The following is a 7500-nucleotide window of genomic DNA, read 5'->3' on the forward strand; positions in this document are numbered from 1 at the left end:
ACGACCTTGCCGGATTTCGCACCGTTCGGGAAATTTAAAATAAAGCCTCGTCCTGGATTTACATCCGCCCGGCTGCAATAACACGCTTATTATTCATGGAGCCGTCTGATGAAATTGAAGTTAATTGATAACAGACGTAATTGAATTCCTGGAGCAGACCCAGGCGCCTCTGAAGCCGAATTATACATTCAGTCGTGTTGGGTAAATTTGGAAACGGGGCGTGGGGATGTGAGCGGACTCGTGATCAGTAAACAAGCTTGAAGGGTCTTACTGTCCATCTGGGTGTTCCTTTACTTCCTCGGCGAGGCCAGATTAGCCGGGAGCGGTAATTAGCATTAGCACTTCACGCTCGGCCTGAAGTTATGCTAATGAGGGAGCTGCTCAGAAATCACTCTTCTCCCTCTTTACCTCCTGCTCGTCAGAACGCTCTTCAAAACCCTGCCTCCATTCCCAAGCTTTACAACATCTTCAACACCTCTCGAAATTTGTTAGGGGGCACACACACACACACTCGCACGGATGGTCAGCTGATACGAAGGTCAAGAATCTTCGCTTTCCTACACGAGATAAAGACGTCTACCTTCGAGTGTGACCCTCGTCTTGATGATGGTTTTCCGGTAATTCCAGCTACTTGTTCGGAAAACAGCATGGAATCTGCGGAATTGCTGTCGAGACGGTTGGCTCAGGGATCGTCGAGAAAGTTTACTCCCTGGTGGCCTGTGGTACAAGGTTTCATTTACGGTAGCTGTTACTCCAGCAGTTACGGTAGTTTCTTTGTGGTTTAGTGTATTTACGGTAGCTGTGTTACTCCAGCAGTTACGGTAGTTTCTTTGTGGTTTAGTGTATTTACGGTAGCAGTGTTACTGCAGCAGTCACGGTAGTTTCTTTGTATTTTAGTGTATTTACGGTAGCTGTGTTACTGCAGCAGTTACGGTAGTTTCTTTGTGGTTTAGTGTATTTACGGTGGCTGTGTTACTGCAGCAGTTACGGTAGTTTCTTTGTGGTTTAGTGTATTTACGGTAGCTGTGTTACTGCAGCAGTTACGGTAGTTTCTTTGTATTTTAGTGTATTTACGGTAGCTGTGTTACTGCAGCAGTCACGGTAGTTTCTTTGTGGTTTAGTGTATTTACGGTAGCTGTGTTACTCCAGCAGTTACGGTAGTTTCTTTGTGGTTTAGTGTATTTACGGTAGCTGTGTTACTGCAGCAGTTACGGTAGTTTCTTTGTGGTTTAGTGTATTTACGGTGGCTGTGTTACTGCAGCAGTTACGGTAGTTTCTTTGTGGTTTAGTGTATTTACGGTAGCTGTTACTCCAGCAGTTACGGTAGTTTCTTTGTGGTTTAGTGTATTTACGGTGGCTGTGTTACTGCAGCAGTTACGGTAGTTTCTTTGTGGTTTAGTGTATTTACGGTAGCTGTGTTACTCCAGCAGTTACGGTAGTTTCTTTGTGGTTTAGTGTATTTACGGTGGCTGTGTTACTGCAGCAGTTACGGTAGTTTCTTTGTGGTTTAGTGTATTTACGGTAGCTGTTACTCCAGCAGTTACGGTAGTTTCTTTGTGGTTTAGTGTATTTACGGTAGCTGTGTTACTCCAGCAGTTACGGTAGTTTCTTTGTGGTTTAGTGTATTTACGGTAGCTGTGTTACTGCAGCACTTACGATAGTTTCTTTGTGGTTTAGTGTATTTACGGTAGCTGTGTTACTCCAGCAGTTACGGTAGTTTCTTTGTGGTTTAGTGTATTTACGGTAGCTGTGTTACTCCAGCAGTTACGGTAGTTTCTTTGTGGTTTAGTGTATTTACGGTGGCTGTGTTACTCCAGCAGTTACGGTAGTTACTTTGTGGTTTAGTGTATTTACGGTAGCTGTGTTACTCCAGCAGTTACGGTAGTTTCTTTGTGGTTTAGTGTATTTACGGTAGCTGTGTTACTCCAGCAGTTACGGTAGTTTCTTTGTGGTTTAGTGTATTTACGGTAGCTGTGTTACTGCAGCAGTTACGGTAGTTTCTTTGTGGTTTAGTGTATTTACGGTAGCTGTGTTACTCCAGCAGTTACGGTAGTTTCTTTGTGGTTTAGTGTATTTACGGTAGCTGTGTTACTGCAGCACTTACGGTAGTTTCTTTGTGGTTTAGTGTATTTACGGTAGCTGTGTTACTGCAGCAGTTACGGTAGTTTCTTTGTGGTTTAGTGTATTTACGGTAGCTGTGTTACTGCAGCAGTTACGGTAGTTTCTTTGTGGTTTAGTGTATTTACGGTAGCTGTGTTACTCCAGCAGTTACGGTAGTTTCTTTGTGGTTTAGTGTATTTACGGTAGCTGTGTTACTGCAGCAGTTACGGTAGTTTCTTTGTGGTTTAGTGTATTTACGGTAGCTGTGTTACTGCAGCAGTCACGGTAGTTTCTTTGTATTTTAGTGTATTTACGGTAGCTGTGTTACTCCAGCAGTTACGGTAGTTTCTTTGTATTTTAGTGTATTTACGGTAGCTGTGTTACTGCAGCAGTTACGGTAGTTTCTTTGTGGTTTAGTGTATTTACGGTAGCTGTGTTACTCCAGCAGTTACGGTAGTTTCTTTGTGGTTTAGTGTATTTACGGTAGCTGTGTTACTCCAGCAGTTACGGTAGTTTCTTTGTGGTTTAGTGTATTTACGGTAGCTGTGTTACTGCAGCAGTCACGGTAGTTTCTTTGTATTTTAGTGTATTTACGGTAGCTGTGTTACTGCAGCAGTCACGGTAGTTTCTTTGTGGTTTAGTGTATTTACGGTAGCTGTGTTACTCCAGCAGTTACGGTAGTTTCTTTGTGGTTTAGTGTATTTACGGTAGCTGTGTTACTGCAGCAGTTACGGTAGTTTCTTTGTGGTTTAGTGTATTTACGGTAGCTGTGTTACTGCAGCAGTCACGGTAGTTTCTTTGTATTTTAGTGTATTTACGGTAGCTGTGTTACTGCAGCAGTTACGGTAGTTTCTTTGTGGTTTAGTGTATTTACGGTAGCTGTGTTACTCCAGCAGTTACGGTAGTTTCTTTGTGGTTTAGTGTATTTACGGTAGCTGTGTTACTGCAGCAGTTACGGTAGTTTCTTTGTGGTTTAGTGTATTTACGGTAGCTGTGAGACTCTGAGTTGTTGATGGATCTGAGAGCCAGGTTTTGGGTACGAGACCTCGTATCCGGTTGCTTGAAGTTATTTGTAAGGACTCTGCAGTTGCTCTTTGTCTTGCTCGGTCCGGCTCGATACGACTCCTCATCCGGTTGATCAGATTTAACTCTGCATGATCCAAATCAGCATGAAGTCGGATCGATTTCTGTTGGCAGGTTCCAAACCCGTAAGCCCATGATTAAGAGGTTTCCATCTGTACTGATTTGATTGCAAAAAAAAAAGTCCTCAAATTTTTTTACTCACTTTTCTTTTAATTTAAGAGAAAACCTCAGAAACGTTTGCCCGGATGACTGGTAGATGATCCCACACAATACACACGTACAAATCCTCACAAAAAAACCTCCCTTTTAATTAAATCCTGCCATGCTGCGAATTCAACATGGGTGGGGTGTGAAAGATGAGTTCTGCTTTCGTGGGGCTACTCCATTAGTGCTACAGCAGGGGTTCTGGGAAGGATTAAAAAAAACCCGTCCAGACACACTGCGTCTCTGAGCTTCATTAAATCAATAATTCACAGCATTCGTTTAACGAGATCCTTCTTTTTGGAAATGCGCCTGGAGACGCGCTTCCTTGTTTTTCATTTCATTTTTTCCTTCCTCACGTCTTGTAAAGTTGCGTAACCCGAGATGTCCTGACGCCTTCGAGACGGTTCATGGTTCCAAACGGCCATGTGGCATTCCTCAGGCGGTTCTCCCAGGCGAGGCCACACCCTCGGCTTCGTGTTAATCAAGTGAGGTCGCGGTTTAATTGTGCTTGTTGAAACCCGGATCAGGTATCATAGAATATAATCCCTTTTCTATAAGGTCCTGTTTAGGACCAGCCGTGCTAGAACCTCAGCTCGTCGCCCTTACAGGGTTCTACATAGGGGCTCGTTAAGGGTTCTGACTGTGGAACAAACCAATTTTTAAGGTTTCAGAGACACTTCAGTTGCCCTACACTCTTCAGAAGATCTCTTCAATGGTTCTTCTCAACGTTCCCTTCTGAAAGTTCTTTCCAAAAATTTCTTTGGAACCTTTTCTGATTTAGAAAAAAAAAAAAAAAAACAGTTTTCCGCGCTAAAACTTTAACGGTTCTCTCCCCGTCGACCAGCTTGAAGAACCTTTTTCTTTAAGAGTGGACCAAGTACCAAGATGTTTAAACTGCTGACAGGTTCTAGATCCAGTATTACGAAGAGGATGTGGGAAATGTCTGGTTTGTGCCACACACGAGGGTTCTTTAAGGGTTCTCACTGGATGTCTTTTGTTTTTCACTCCATGTCAACTCTAGAGACTCTTTTCTTCTGAAATACTCAAAACAAGCACCAGACCTGCATCTGCTTGATTTTCTACAGTACAGGTGTTGCTTAAACATCTGTGTTCAGGTGGCCGCTGAGTTTATATTAGGTGAAGGTACAGTGCGTGTACAAAAAGAAAAAAAACCCAGACGGACATGATGGATTCAGAGTAAAATCCCAGAGATACGGGGAATAGCAGTGTGTGATTATCATTTCAGTTCTTCAGTAGAATTGTATTTTATGTGTGTTTCTCAGGTGTCGGTCGTGTACACGGCGTGATCCGAGGGTCAGGTTTCTAACCTCCGAGGCGTCCCTGATGCATGTAATGTCTGTGTATAACTAACGTTAATGGCTCCTGATAAAACACCCCCGTCAGAAAGTTCGCCTGTGTGCTCTGGTCTTATCGAGCCTGTGAAGCGCACAGCCGGGCGGCTACCACCTGCCGCGTGGAGGAATATTTACTCTCCAGAGTCCTCACACCTGTCTCCCGTCGCCGCCCTCGTCGCCGCCCTCGTCTGTCCTACATGTGACCGTTCATAGTCAAAGTCACAGCTCTCCCTCATGGCCTCGGGGCCTCGAGACACACTGTTTCACCTGTTTGCTCAAACCGACTCTCTGGAAAAGTTAAACAAATCCGTCTCACAATCGTATCAATTAAAAGGCAAAGTTAAACAAACAAGAGAGGAGCCTCGCTCGCTCACTCTCTCCCTCTCTCTCTCGCGCTCTCTCTCTCGCGCTCTCTCTCTCTCTCTCTCTCTCTCTCTCTCTGTCCCCAAGCTGTTTACAGTCCTCTCTTGTCATGGAGACAAAAAAGCCATGTTTAAATACCAACTGCATGGCAACAGGAATCACCCGGGGCTCTTAAAGGCGACAGGGAGAGGCAGCTTTTGTTTGTGTACTGTGTGTGTGTGTGTGTTATGGATTCAGAAGCATATGGGCGGCACTAGAGGTTTTCAGTTCCCGTTTGGCAGCGAGCGTGCAGAGCAGGCAGGTGTTGCTGTGTTTCTCGTGACGACTCTCCAAACGTTCACCCTGGCTCGAATGTTATTCGGAAACCCTTCGCATTATTAATGGTGCTTATAACAGATAACCTGAGAGTAACAAGGTGAAAAAATGACTTGCGCACACACACACACACACACACACCCACCTGCCGTCAGGAAGATCTCGAACCGCACCAACAGCTTCTTTTCCACGGGTGTTATTTATGTCACTAATGATGGAGATAACAGTGCCATATAAATGATCCATGGATCAGCACCGGCGCTGAGGGTTCCCCGAGACCTGACGCCCATTCGTTTGCTTTCTTACCCGGTACAGTCTTCAAAAAAATAAAATCGGATCTGTTTTTCTTTAAGGGTTCTGAAAGGGTCCAAAAAAACCTTTTAGGAGGATTCAGAACTCTAAATTCTTCAGTGCAAGCTCTGTAGAACCCTAGAACAGTCTTTCCCTATAAGAGAGGATTTCAGGCTTTCTACGAACCCTCGATTACCCAATGGGTTCTTTTCAGAGCCCTTGAAGAACCTGCTTTTGGAACCTGAGAGTACCAAGAAGCTGAGCCTTTAATCTCCTGACAGGTTCTAGATATTTAAGGAGGAAATGATGAGTAATAATTTGGAGGGGTTTTTTTCGGTACACTCGCCATCAAAACACACTCTTAGGAAAAAGGGTTCTCCAAGGGTCTCTGAAGGGGTCGTTGGATAGTTAAAGGTCCTTTGGTTCAAAAAAAGTGTTCTACATTGAATCTTTAAGGGTTCCCCAAGAACACGGTTTAAAGAAGAAAAAAAAACCCAGGATCTTTTAAATATGGATTGGATAATTAACGGGTTCTTAGCATCCGAAACGTGTTCTAGTTAGAAACCCTCTTTTATAGGGAATCACACAGTTATAGGGTTCTACATCGGGCCCGTTAAGGGTTCTGACAGTGGAAAAACCCAAGAGCTCTCACTTCTAAAGAATTCTTAATCTTGAAGGCTTCAGAGCCACTTCAGGGGCCCGACACTCTTCAAAAGACCTTTCCAGTGGTTCTTTTCATGGCTTCTGAAGGCTCTTAACTTCCAAAAAAAAAGGTGGGTTTATTTGGAACCCTTTCAACATTATTGTTGTTTTCTTCTCTAAAACTTTAAGGGTTCCCCCCGTGGAACAGCATGAAGAACCCCTTCTCTAAGAGTGGACCAAGGTCCAAGAAGTTTAAAAGAGTTCCTCGAGGGTTCTTTGAGGGTTCTTTCACAGACATTGCCTTCTGAAAGTTTATTTTTTTTGCAATCCAAGGACCCTTAATTAAACATTGTTCCGACTCTCTCCTCTAAGTAGACACTCTGTTACTGGGTTCTACATGGAACCTTTTAAACTGTTCAGGGCCACTATAGGGGGCTCAGCACTCTTCAGATGGTTCTTCTGGAGATGTTTGGATAGTTGAAGCTTAGCTTCAGAGTTGTCTGCATTAACCTTGAAGGGTTCCCCCAGTGGAACTTTTTTAATGACTTTTGGCATGAATTCTATACCCAGCTGTGCACACACACCTGCCACCTGGAGGATCCTGAACCACGCCCATAGCTGCTCCTGCTTAAGAGGTATTATTTAAGTGGCTGTGACTGATAGAGCGATGTGTAACTGTGTGTAAACGAAACGGAACAATAGGTTCTGAAGTGATATCAGTTGATTGGACATCGTTAAGCGGTGATCAGACCTCTCTGTTACTGATGATTACCCGAGTCCAGATGCCTCACTGTTTACTCTGGGCCATGTTTTTCTTTGGTGTGTGTGTGTGTTTTCCCCCTTGTTTGCTTGCTGAACTTGCGAGCCCAGACCACTCCATCACGGTAAGGTGTTTGGACTGGGAACGCGTGCTCTCGTCATCAGCGTTCGCTCTTTTATCACTCATCTGTTTACTTTCTCCTTAACGCTTCAGACTCTTGAGGGATGTTGTTCTGGAACTGAACACGTTGTTCTCTGAACTCTTCACTCACACACGCGTGTTCGAAACGAACTATTTTGGTAAATGACGGTCGGGATGACGGCTGAAGGGCTCGTACTCGCGTACTGAGCCGCGTACTGAGCCTGGATGAGTAAACTGTGTATTTCT

At 44.2% G+C, this 7500-nt stretch overlaps 1 protein-coding gene across 1 annotated transcript in view; it reads left to right on the forward strand.

The window, feature by feature from the left end:
• cdkal1 (CDK5 regulatory subunit associated protein 1-like 1) overlaps window positions 1–7500 on the forward strand; it is a 207273-nt gene that overhangs the window by 50018 nt on the left and 149755 nt on the right. The gene's annotated exons all lie outside the window — the stretch shown is intronic.

Source organism: Ictalurus furcatus, chromosome 1, assembly GCF_023375685.1.
Source record: "Ictalurus furcatus strain D&B chromosome 1, Billie_1.0, whole genome shotgun sequence".
NCBI classification, from domain to species: domain Eukaryota; kingdom Metazoa; phylum Chordata; class Actinopteri; order Siluriformes; family Ictaluridae; genus Ictalurus; species Ictalurus furcatus.